Source organism: Cryptomeria japonica, chromosome 4 (genome assembly GCF_030272615.1).
Source record: "Cryptomeria japonica chromosome 4, Sugi_1.0, whole genome shotgun sequence".
Lineage (NCBI taxonomy): Eukaryota > Viridiplantae > Streptophyta > Pinopsida > Cupressales > Cupressaceae > Cryptomeria > Cryptomeria japonica.
This window is the reverse complement of record NC_081408.1, coordinates 142,046,720-142,059,171: the sequence shown is the minus strand read 5'-3', so window position 1 is coordinate 142,059,171 and position 12,452 is coordinate 142,046,720.

The following is a 12,452-nucleotide window of genomic DNA, read 5'->3' as shown; positions in this document are numbered from 1 at the left end:
TTCATGGATTGGCTTCTTTTTATAGAAAGTTCATAAAGGGATTTAGTCATATTTGTGCACCAGTTCTTGACACTATTAAAGGAGGAATCAAGTGCATGTTTGAATGGACAAAGAGAGTATCCCAAAGCTTTAAGGTATTGAAAAGGAAGGTTGTTGAACTTCTTACCTTGAGGCTACCTAATTTTGATCATATTTTTACAGTTGAATGTGATGCAAGCAAGCAGGCTATAGGTGCAATCCTTAGTCAAGAAGGCCATCTAGTTGCATTCTTTTCAAAGAAGTTAAATGAGTCAAACGAAAGGTATTCTACTTATGATTTGGAACTCTATGCTATGGTGAAAGCACTGAAAAAGTGGCATCATTACCTTCTTCCTAAGGAGTTCATTATTTATACTGACAACCATGCATTGAGTTTTCTTAATGGATAGGAGAAGTTGAATCAAAGGCATATTAAGTGGGTTGAGAAAGTCTAACCTTATACCTTTACAATCAAACATAAAAAGGGTGTGTCTAATAAGGTTTTTGATGCCTTGAGTAGGAGAACACTTACTATACAGAAGATTCAATGGCAGAGTGTTGGTGTTGATTCTCTCAAATTCATGTATAAGGATGATAAAGGTTTCAAAGATGCATATGATGTATGTTCTAAATTTGCTGATTCTTGTCATGTTGAGTTTGCTAAATTCATGTTGCGGGATGGTTTTCTCTTTAAGGGGCATCGACTATGCATTCCTCAATGTTCTATGAGGGAGAATATCATCCGGGAAAAGCACAATGGTAGTCTTGGAGGCCATTTTGGAGCAGGTATCAAGATTTTATTTTTGGCCTAAGATGCAATCAGAGGTGAGAAAATTTGTGGAATGTTGTCCTATTTGTCAAAGGGAAAAAGGTGTTTCTACTAATGCTAGATTGTATCAACCTTTACCAGTTCCTACTAGGCCTTGGGAAAGCCTTAGTATGGATTTTGTACTTGGTTTGCCAAAAAATCCTTGGGGGTTTGATAGTGTGTTTGTATTTGTTGATAGGTTATGGCTCATTTTGTGCTATGTAAGTGCACCAATGATGCATCTCATATTACAGGTCTATTTTTCAAAGAAGTTGTGAGGATTCATGGTCTACCTCTCAATATTGTTACTGATAGAGATTCTAAGTTTGTGGGTCATTTTTTGGAGGATTCTTTGGAAAATGTTGGGCACTAACTTGTCATTTTCTTTAGCATACCATCCTCAGACAAATGGCCAAATTGATGTGGTTAATAGATCTCTTGGAAATTTGCTTAGGTGTCTTACCAAGCAACATGGACAGTGTTGGGATTTGGTGATTGGACAAGCTAAATATGCATACAATGATTACATCAATAGAAGTACATGTAAGAGCCCATTTGAGGTTGTGTATGGTTTACATCCTAGAGGGATTCTTGAACTAAGAGACCTTGGAGGTATGGAAAAGAGGAGTGCACAAGGTGAGGATTTCGCTCTCACTATGAAAGAAATTCATGATCAAGTCAAGGCCACTCTCCAACAAAGTGTTGATAAATATAAACTCAAAGCAGATATGAAGAGGAGGGATGTTCAGTTCAAGGTGGGGGATTTGGTAATGGCCTACCTTAGAAAAGAAAGGCTCCCTAAGGGCCAACCCTCTAAACTACTCATGAAGAAGATAGTTCTGTTGGTATTTTGGTATGGTTTTGTCATTTATGTCAACACTTACTAAAACTCTAGCACTTTGGAGAATCAACAACATTCACTGGCAAGCAAGTGACTCATGCATAGTCACCAATATGTGGTACACCAACAAGATATAATGATCACCAGCACTTGGAATGATATAGAAAACACTTGGTAATGTCGAAGACATCGTTTGGACATCTTATCCTGGAGTTTTATTTATATTGGTATATTCATATTTGCATATTTGTTGTTACCGGCAAATAGGTCCAGGGTTACACCGGTAGGTTTATCTTTTCTAGATAAGCATGGAACACTATGGAGATGATTAATTATTGTTGTAAATACATTAAGCCAACATGTTCAATTAGTTATTGCATCGGATATTGTATTGTTTGTAAAATGTTTTTATTGTAATATCTTGTAGAGCCGACCTACTAAAATTGGTCTTAGGTTATGGTATAAATGTAAGATCTTATTTGTAAGATTAGATGTGGAATGCGAAAAAGGATTGTGTGAAGGTATATGCGAGAATAAGCAGAGCTATACACGCAAACATCATTTGAAGATTGAAGAAGGGTTTTTGTGAAGACAATCAGAACTACACCAGTACTGAATCTAGCATATGAAGATGCTATTTTGTGTGGTACATTCTTATTGGATTTAACCATCCAACTGTAATGAGTGTGGCTCCCATTTTGTGATTGAGCAATGAGCTCTAGGCGCTTGGCCTTTCTGCATGTGCAAACCCCATTTATGTACACTTACTATCTACAGTAGTATCATCTGAATATGGGTAAGGTTTCCCACCATGGTTTTTCCCCTTACAGGGTTTCCACGTACAAATATTGGTGTTATGTGTTGTGGATGAATTTGTCTTTATGTTTCATGCACTAATCCTTACCAGTATAGCAATTAACTATTAAAACTATCTACCAGCATATTAAACTAGTTTAGTAGTATTAAGTATTAATTTGGTTAAGTTGTTTTGGTTTGAATTTGTTTGACAACTAATTCCTCTTTTGGTATCAGAGCCTAGTCCTCTTTTGCAAAAGTTTAACAGCTTGAGGAGATCCAATCTCTACTAACTATTTCAGGAAGGACAATCCTAAACTTGATGGAACCAACTATGGCATATGGAAGATCAGAATGGAGACAAATCTAAATTGCATTGGAAAAGACATCTGGGATGTTACAAAGAATGGTTATACTGCTTCTACTCAGAGTCAGCCCACTCCACCCAACTTGACTAAAGATGAGGAAAATGATTGCAAAGCAAGAGAAGCACTTTTGAGTGCATTATCAGATCAATAAATCATGGGACTATCAGATAGGTCTACTGCCAAAGCTATTTGAGATCATTTGGAAACACTGAATGAAGGAGGTTCCATAGTCAAAATTGCAAAACTTGAAAGCTTCTAGGTTAGGTATGAACATCTAAAAATGGAAGAAGATGAAAGGATTTCTTCTTTTATGGAAAGAGTAAATGAGATTGTTTTGGGTATTAAATGTTGAGGAGGAACCTTAAGTGAGGATGAAATTGTTTCAAAAGTTTTAAGAGGATTGCTGCTGACATATAAAATGAAAGTCACTGCTATAAATGAGTTAAGAACAATGCCTAATACATCAGTAACTAGGGATACATTGATTGGGAAACTTTCAGCTTTTGAAATTTAAGAATGTGGTTTTGTTGCTACTATAAAGATAGATTTGGCCTTTAAAGCATCAACATCATCTGCTCCATCATTTGACAAATCTGATTGGAAAGCCTTTTATGCAAGAGAACTTGAAGAAAGCAGGAAAGCAAATGAAGAACTTGAAGCACTATTTGCAAGGAAAATGCCTAAAGGTCCAGTTGGAAATAAGTATGAAGGTAAAGCAACCTTTAAATGTTTTAACTGCAATAAGATGGGTCATATGGCTTCAAGATGCCCTGATAGACATGCTAGACTAAGAGAAGAAGCTAGAAGAACATACAAGCCTGACCCTGAATATCAGAGATATAGATTTAAGAAGAATAAAGACAAATCTTGTTACATTACTGATGAAGGTGTGATTGATGATTCTGATGAGGATCCAGCAGACAATGGATGGGTTTTCGTTGCTATAACAGAAGATCAATCAGCACCTACTGCTCAACCGGTAGAACAGGCCTTGGCAAATAAAGTTGAAGTAAAGGATGAAATGATCATTGATTAAGGATGCTCACATCATATGACAAGAGACAAAGGTAAATTCCTGAACTTTCAAGAATACAATGGAGGCTTAGTGAGATTTGGAGATGACAAATATTTTTTAATCAAAGGTAAGGGTACAATATCCCTTGATGGTAAGCATAAAACTGACAATGTTTACTATGTTGAAGGATTAAAGCATAATCTTTTGAGAGTTGGTCAATTAGTTGAGAAAAGATTTCAGTTACAATTCAAAAATGGAAAATATAAAATCATGAATAGAATTGGTTTGGAAATTGCAACCGGTAATCAGACTAGAGGTAATATCTTTCATTTGAATAACAGTGAAAAGACATGCTTGATTGCTCATATTGATGAAAGTTGGTTATGGCATAAGAGACTCTATCATGTAAACTTTGATTGCATGGTGAAGATCAGTACTACTAAGGCAGTTAGAGATTTACCTAAAATTGGCAAACCTCAGAATACATTATGTAAGGAATGTCAATTTAGAAAACAAGTTAGAGCTAGTTTCAAAAGTATTCCAAAAAATCCAATAATGCTCTTGATTTGATTCACATTGATTTATGTGGTCGAGCTAGAACTAAAAGCTTACAAGGTGATAAATATTTCATGCTAATCATTGATGACTATTCTAGAATGTGTTGGGTTACTTTTCTCAAAGAAAAATCAGAAGCTGTTGGAAAGTTCAAACTGTTCAAAGAAATGGTAGAAAATGAAACCGGTAAGAAAATCAAATTGTCTAAGATTAGATCAAGGAAGAGAATTTACATCTAAGGAGTTTAATACATTATTTGAGTAAATGGAATCAGAAGACAACTATCAACACCTTGAACACCACAACAGAATGGAGTTGTTGAAAGGAAAAATAGAACTATCTTGGATGCAACAAGAAGTATGTTATCAGAAGAAAACCTACCACATGTCTTTTGGAGAGAGGCAGTCAGTACAACAGTCTATACATTCAACTAATTTCACATCAAAGGTGAAATCAGTAAGACCCCTCATGAACTATGGTTTGGTAATACTCCTACTCTTAAATATTTCAGAATATTTGGAAGTGTTATATTAGAAGAGATGAGTATATTGGCAAATTTGATCCTAGAAGTGATGAAGGAATATTTCTTGGTTATTCATCTAAGAGCAAGGCATATAGATGTTTTAACAAAAGATTGCAGAAAATTTTTGAAAGTACAAATGTAAAGATTCATGAACAATTCAGAGGAACTTCAAGGTATATAGACTCTGAACCGGCAACAAAAATTTTGAAAAATGAACCTACTCTAAATTCACCAGTACAGAATGAATATCTAGTTACCCTGGTATCATCTAAGGATTCCACAGTAACCAAGGAACAATAGCAATCAAAGACACCCCGGTATGTAAGACTGGATCATTCTAAAGATCAGATAATTGGAAACAAGTTTAAAGGGGTAATGAGAAGAGGAAGATTGGAAAATGAAGAGGTATGTCTTATCTCTCAAATTTAACCATCATCTGTTAATGAGACATGAGAAGATAAATTTTGGATTAAAGCTATGGAAGAAGAATTAGAACAAATTGAGAAAAACAACACTTGGACATTAGTTCCCCGGCCTAAAGATAAAAATGTAATTGGAACCAAATGGGTTTTTAGAAACAAACTTAATGAAGATGGTAAGGTTGTTAGAAATAAAGCAAGACTAATGTGTAAGGGATATTCTCAGAAGGAAGGAACTGATTATAATGAAACCTTTGCATCGGTAGCTAGAATTGAGGAAGTCAAATTATTTTTGGCTTTTGTAGCACACAAGAACTACAAAGTTTATCAAATTGATATTAAATATGCATTTTTAAATGGAGATCTTGAAGAGGAAGTGTACATTGAACAACCTGATGATTTTCTTTGACAGATGACAATGATATGGTTTGCAGGTTAAGTAAAGCTTTGTATAGATTGAAACAAGCTCTAAGAGCTTGGTATGCAAGATTGGATAAGTATCTTTTAAAGATTGGTTTTACTAAAGGAAATGTAGACAACAATTTATATTGCAAAATAACTAATGATGACATCTTGATTATAGAAGTATTTGTTGACGATATAATCTTTGGAGGAGAAGATGGATTATGTAAAGAATTTTCTATAAAAATGCAGCAAGAATTTGAAATGTCTATGATTGGAGAAATAAAATTCTTTTTAGGATTACAGATTTCACTGATTGATAAAGGTATATTCTTGAGTCAATCCAAGAACTTAAAAGAGTTACTAAAGAAATTTGGGATGGAGAACTCTAAACCGGTAAGCACGCCTATGACAAGAAATGACAAATTATCACTAAGCGATGAATCTACAACTATTAATCCAACTAGATACAAATCTATGATAGGAGGTTTACTGTATTTGACACAAACCAAACATGATATTATGAATGCAGTATGTATTGTTTCAAGATTTCAAAGTAATCCTAGAGAAAACCATGAATCAACAGTAAAAGGGATTTTCTAGTACTTACAAGGCATTATAAATCTTGGAATATGGTATTATGGTATCCTAGAGATGAAAACTTTGAATTATGTGCATACACATATGCAAATTGGGCAAGAGATGTGGCTGATAGAAAAAGTACCACCGGCGGAGCATTCTTTCTTGGAAACAGATTAGTTTCTTGGTTGAGTAAGAAACAAAGTTGTACATCTTTATCAATAGTAGAATCAAAATATGTTGCAGCAGCAACTAACTATACACAGGTACTATGGCTTAAGTAAATGTTGAAAGACATAAAGGTAAAATGCAAGGAACCTATTACTATCTATTATGATAACACTACAACAATTGATATATCTAAGAATCTGGTATTACATTCTAAAACCAAACATGTTTCTGTCAAACTAAATTTTCTAAAGGAAAATGTTGAAGCAAAGGAAATAAAACTAGTTTATGTGAATACTAAAGAGAAGATTGCAGATATCTTTACTAAATCTTTGCCTAAGGAGAATTTTGAATATCTCAGAGATCAGCTTGGAGTCATACCCCCACCGGTAGAGACTTAGACAATTGATGATTGTCATCAACCGGTAGAATTAACAGAGAAATCTTTTTTTCCGGCTTTGATGGGAAGCTACTTCTTAGGGGGAGTAGTTGGTATATTGAATGGATTGGTATTTTTTATATGAACTTGGTTTTGTTGTAACTTTGTCATTTGATGTCAAAGGGGGAGAGATTGGTATAGAAAAACACAAAGAAAACACATGTTGCTCCCAGGGGCTAGAGATTGTTTGGAAGAGATTATTACTCTCTGTATCTATATTTTGATTTTTGGTTATAACCTTTTTGAGATTGTTGGTTTTTGGTATTTGACATTTCTATTTTGGCACTTCGATGGTTTTCCCATCTTGTGTTGCCATCAATGCCAAAGGAGGAGATTGTTGGTATTTTGGTATGGTTTTGCCATTGATCCTCACAATCTCTTTGAAGAACAACCCTAGATCCTCACAATCTCTTTGAAGAACAACCCTGCTATGTAAGAGGCATCATTAGTACATTTGCAAGGCACAAAGTGTGCCATCTTGCTGAATCTATCCACTATGACATAGACATTGTCATATCCTTTCGGAGTTCTAGGTAAACCATGGCATATAGCTCTAGATCATAGGTAGAATACTTTTTCTCTTCATTGAGCTTCTCAGAGAAAAATGCAACCAGGTGACCTTCTTGTATCAAAACGGCCCCTATAACCAACTTGCTAGCATCATGCTCCACTGTGAAGAGATGACTGAAATCAGGGAGCCTAAGGTAAGGGATTTCAGCTACCTTTTGTTTCAACAACTCAAACCCTTTGTCTATTGTAGTAGTCTACTTAAACTGACATTTTATCCCTTCTTTGATGGTGTTCAAGAGAGGTGCACACACATGACTAAAGCCCCTAATGAACTTCCTATAAAAAGAAACCAAACCATAGAATCTCCTTACATCTCCTACTGACTTAGGAGTAGGCCAATTCATTATTTCTTTCACTTTTGATGGATCCATTTTTAAACAACCTTGAGAAACTAGAAAACTAGGGTAGACCAATTCATTTTTGAAAAACTCACATTTTCTTGATGTAGCTTCCTCGAAACTTGATTCAAGTGCTTGATATGCTCCTCCTTTGACCTGCTAAAAATCAAAATGTCATCAAGATAAACAATGACAAACTTACCAATTAATTCTACAATAACTTCATTCATGAGTCTTATGAAGGTGCTAGGTGCATTTGTGAGCCCAAAGGGCATCACCATCCATTCATATACCCCTTCATTTGTTTTAAAGGTTGTCTTCCATTCATCACCAGGTATGATCCTAATTTGATGATAACCTAATTTCAAATCCACCTTAGAAAAGTAGCAAGCTCCTCCTAGGTACTCCATTAGGTCCTCAATCCTTGGTATTGGGAACCAATGCCTAATTGTGATTTTCTTTATGGCCCTTGAATAAGTTCACATCCTCCACTTGCCATCTTTCTTAGGTGCCAAAAAAATAGGTATTGAACATGGACTTGAGCTCTTCTTTATCAACCCTTTATCTAGTAATTTGTGCACTTGAATGGCTATTTCCTCATTTTGAGTAGGTGTCCTTTTGTAAGCAACCTTGTTGGGCAAAGTTGAACGAGGTATGAGGTCTATCTGATGGTTAATATCTCTCATGCAGGGTAATGCATCCGGTATCTCATTGACAACCATGTCTTTGTACCGGTCTAGCAAGGTCTGCATCTCTTGAGGTATCATCGGTTTGGTTTTAGTCTTTGTCCCTTCTTTGGGTTTCACTATGAGAGCACATCCTTGCTTCCCTTCATGCATCAACAATTTCAAGAACTCTTTCCCCCCAAGAAACATAACACTTGATCCAACATGTCTTTCTTCACCTTGATCATTTGAGGGATCCATTTGGAACTTTCTACCCTCCTTGGTGATAACATAGGATTTCTTCTCCCCATCATGTATGGCTTTGACACCAAACTTCCAAGGGCATCCCAATAGCAAGTGGCATGCATCCATGGGTAATATGTCACATAACACACTATCCTTGTAATCTCGTATTTCTAAATCTACCCAAGTTTTCTCATCTACAAGCACATGTTGACCTTTACTCAACCAAGACACCTTATAGGGGGTGATATGTGGCAACCTTTTCATTTTTAGTTTCTCTACCATCTCAACTGCTACAATATTCTCAGTAGACCCTAAATCCACTATAACTTTACAAACCTTACCATGAGATTTGCAGGTGGTTTTAAAAAGTGTCTTCCTTTGTGTAGGTTCTTTAAAGTGTGGTACCTTCAACAAGGTCCTTCTTAGCATCAGATTCTCTCCATCTAGGACTAGTCCTACCTTGTTGATTGGTGAGGTAGCACTTTGACAATCCTCTTCTTGCACCAACTAAGTTCTCATGTCTCCCATGTGAGATTTTGAAGTCTTTTCAAGACACCAACTCATTGTATGCCCCACTTGATGACAATGGTAACATTTTCCATTGAAGACTATGGTTCCTCTTTCCAAATTTCCAAATCCACCTCTATAGCTATTTCTCCCTCTAAATTTGCCTCTATACTGTCCTCCTTTGTTCATAATATCACCACCGTTCTCTGATTGATTGCCTTCTTTATTCTTTCTAGGATTATAGCCTCTTCCAAAGGTGTGTCTTCCTCTGAAACCTTTGTCACCTCTACCCTTTTGGTTATGTTCACCTTTCCTTTTGATCTTATCCTCTGCACTCAAGGCTAACTAAAAGCATTTATGGACTGTTTTAGGTGCTATCATGTTGATCTCATCTTAATCCTTCTCCACTTAATCCTCTTGCTTCCTAGCCCTTAAGGTAAGTTTGTTTAACTCCTCAGTGTAGGTATTCACATCCATTTCTCATTGTTTCAAATTCTACAACTTCTTGTGCATCTGCACCTCATAATCTATAGATAGGAATTGAGTTTTAATCTGGATCTTCATTCGCTCCCAAGAGATGATCTTCTTCATCCTAGTTTGTTCTCTTTCTTCTTGCATCATGTTCCACCATACTAGGGCTGATCCTTTCAATCTTGATTTAGCCAAATTGACCCTCTTTTCTTCTGCAACTTCTTTGTATTCAAAATGATTAATCAAGGCTTCTATCCAGTCCAATAACTCTTCTCTATTTAGGCTTCCATTGTAGATAGGTAAACCTTCTATGTTATCTTTATTGAGTGATTTGAGGGAATCCAAAAAGATATGTTGATCTTTGTCCAGCTCCTTCTTTTCTGTTATCACTCCTATCACATTTGCATCTTCATTATCACTTTCATCCCCCCATTCAATGACTTTGTTCTTGCCTTTCTTGGTTTTTTGCACCCGGGCTTCAATTAGCATAGCTTGGACCAACTTCCTGATGGCCTCTTGGCTCATTTACTTTGGTGGCATGTTTCTCGCTTCTGACTCTACCTATAGGTCATACATAAACCACTTTGTACAATCAATTGGCTCTGATACCAATCTGATGTAGAGGGAGTTGTCTCTCACCTATTTGTGGCTACCTTGTCTAGGTTTCTCCTCCAAGCTACACTAGAACCATCCAGTGATTTTGCACCTCACACCCACCAAGGGTTTGCAAGACTTACCCTCTTTGACCTTACCAAGTTCCTTAGGCTAGGGTAAGCACTTGTTGTTTTGTGAGTTCCATTCTCTTTCTTAAGAGACCTTGTTTTCCAGCTCCCTTTCACATTCAGCCTGAGAGTTCAACCCCTCTACCACATGTTCTTCATTCCCCATGCTACACACATCAATATGGATGATTTTTTATGGGTTTCCAACCCTACTCCTTCCTCAATAACTTTGGTATTTACCGATCCCAAGCTTCACAAGCAAACTGCACTTTTCAGCCTAATAGGAGACCTAATTCTAGTAGCCCTGTCAGCTAGGTGTTCTGCAATTATCTATAATATTACTTAATAACACTATAAAATATTTTATATTCTAGACACCCTTTTGAGTTTTACATACAATATCTCAAAAAATGATGTGGGTTTTGTCATTAACATATCTAACCCTTGTAGGGCCTATTAGGCCTAATTGCCCCTTCCTAGGCCTAGAAAGTAGGGATTTGTTCAAACACCTTCACCAGTCCTTTAGCCTAAATAAGCTGGTGTTGGCTTTAGGTTTGTACTTCCATAAGGATTTCCAATCCAACCATTCTTCACCTCCATCCACGGGATTTGCCCAATTAGGGCCTATTATCCATTATTCCTAATGCTTGCCAACTCAACGTGCCAAGCCTAGGGTATGGTTGAAAATATTTGATTGAGCTTTCCTTGACTCAAAACCAAAGAGAAAAAATAGTATACAGTACAACATAACATTCCACAAGGTTTTAGAGTGGGTATCAACCATGGAATGTTAGGTTGGAGCTAGTTTGCTCTAAAAACCTAGGTTTATAGGACCTTTGACCCCGCCTGCAACAAAAAGAAGTTATTTACAAACTACAACACTTAAAGAATCCAAAAAAAAATAAAAATAAAGGCAAGACATCAGTCTAACAATCCATTTCCCTATTTTGGAAGTGTCAATCTGTACAAACTTGCAAAGAATGGGCAAAATCTCAAAAGAACACACCAAATGGGAAACCAAAACTCGTCTATTTGCATCAAATTTTCAAAAATCGATTATCATCAGTCTTTCCAAGCCTTATATTGGCCTTGGAGTAGTTACACATGCTCACAACCTATTGTGTCAACCAACTAGCTGCTGGTGTATGAAAATGTTGCAAAGTTGCTATGAGCAACTTTTGCAAGTTTTGCAATTTTTGCCTTGGTGAAAAACTGTTGCTCAACCCAAAACTTGGTCACTTCCAAGTGACTCATATGACCTCAAAAAATCCAATATAACACCAACCAACCTACATTACCCCAAAAATAATTATCCTAGCAAGTGCTCTACTTGGCACCCTTAAGAGCTCACATGCAAATATTGGCCAAACAGAGAATCTTAGGGCCCTTACAATCATTTGAGCACACACTCAATGGTCTCTTGGCCTTATTACAAAAATAAAGACATGATTCCAACATCCTAGACACAAAGTTAACAAAATATTGTTAACTGCCCCTACACCACCACACAATAATAAAACAGAACAAAACAAGAAAAAACCTAAAACATGCTAGACCAAAGATTGCATCAGCTCTAAATTCTTTTGAATCATAATCTTGCTGATATCCTCAAGCTCATCCATGATGAACCTAGAGGTATTCTTCTTCTGGTTCCTATTTCTAGTCCTCGTATAGGGGCCTATAGTGATATAGTGTCTCATACCCTGCAAGTTCGACTAATGGATTTTCTTCTTTTATTTGGTGTCTAAGGATGGAATAGTGGTGGTGGATTGAGCTCCCTAATCAACCATCATCACATTTACCTTTTTAAGACCCTAAGCACTATTATTCTTGGCTTCCCTGCTAATATCCACCAAATTCTTTAGATTGCCCTTAATTTCTTCCAAGCTAATCTTCAACTAGCAAATCCTTGATTCATGATCTATTATCATGGTCTTCACATCTTCTGTGAGTTTTTGTGTCATTCAGAGAAGTTTATCCATTTTTCTTGGCATGGGCTTCTG